Below are 971 nucleotides of genomic sequence, written 5' to 3'. Positions count from 1 at the left end.
CCGCCATTTGATTCGATTCGATCAACGAGAAAGCTTTTCATGTAATCATCGTTTTCCAATATTTTGCATTTTTACGTTTCTTATTTACTTAAGTGAAAAGTGAAAAAAACGAGAAACATTTTCACGATATATCGGAGGAAAGAATTTCTTACCTTTCTTTTTTCCGGTTTGTTTTCTTCTTCTTCTTCTTTTTCATTTTTCTTCTTTTTTGTTTTTTTTTTTTTTCCTTCTAAACACAACACGAAAAATATCCTTCGTTTATTTTAACAGCGAGCGATGTTACCAACATTGAAACGTAAAGGAACGATAGATGGCGCTGTAACGAGCGACCATAATTAATTTCAGACCTTGCCGATGGTTATACGGACATCGGAGAATTTTTATGTACCGGACATTGGTAAACTTAATTCCACGTTTCCTACCATCGTAACCTTAGAGAGAAAGAGTAAGAGAGAGGAGAGAGAGGGAAAGAGAAAGAGAGAGATGTAGGTACGATAAAAAAAAAAGAGAAAGAAAACGAAGAAAAAAAAAGAGAAACAAAAAAAATCTAAATATTAAAACGAAATTATATAGTTACGACACTAAACCTTAAAAAGTATTTCATTCGATTACAAGTCTACAATAGGCCCGATAATATTTCCTTCGAAAAAAATAAAACGTAACTATGAGCAGTCGTCCATTTGATTGGATATTTTAAAAACAATATGGCGAGCAACAATTTAACAACCCTCTTTGCTTCTCACGACCCTAATGAAGAAAAAAAAAAAAAAAAAAAAAAGAAAAAAAGGCAAAAAAGAAATCAAACTAAGATCGGAAAAAAGTTCAAACCCATTCGAAATAAAATGAAACGAGAAGAAAAAACGATTGTCACGAGAGGAAAGTAATAAAGGATTAAAAAGAAAAAGGAGATTACGGTAAGATAAATTGGAGAAGAATGATAGAAATGATGGTCGCAAGATGGCGACACTGTA

The sequence above is a fragment of the Vespa crabro genome, chromosome 18, assembly GCF_910589235.1.
Source record: "Vespa crabro chromosome 18, iyVesCrab1.2, whole genome shotgun sequence".
NCBI lineage: Eukaryota > Metazoa > Arthropoda > Insecta > Hymenoptera > Vespidae > Vespa > Vespa crabro.
Note: the sequence above shows the minus strand (reverse complement) of the source record.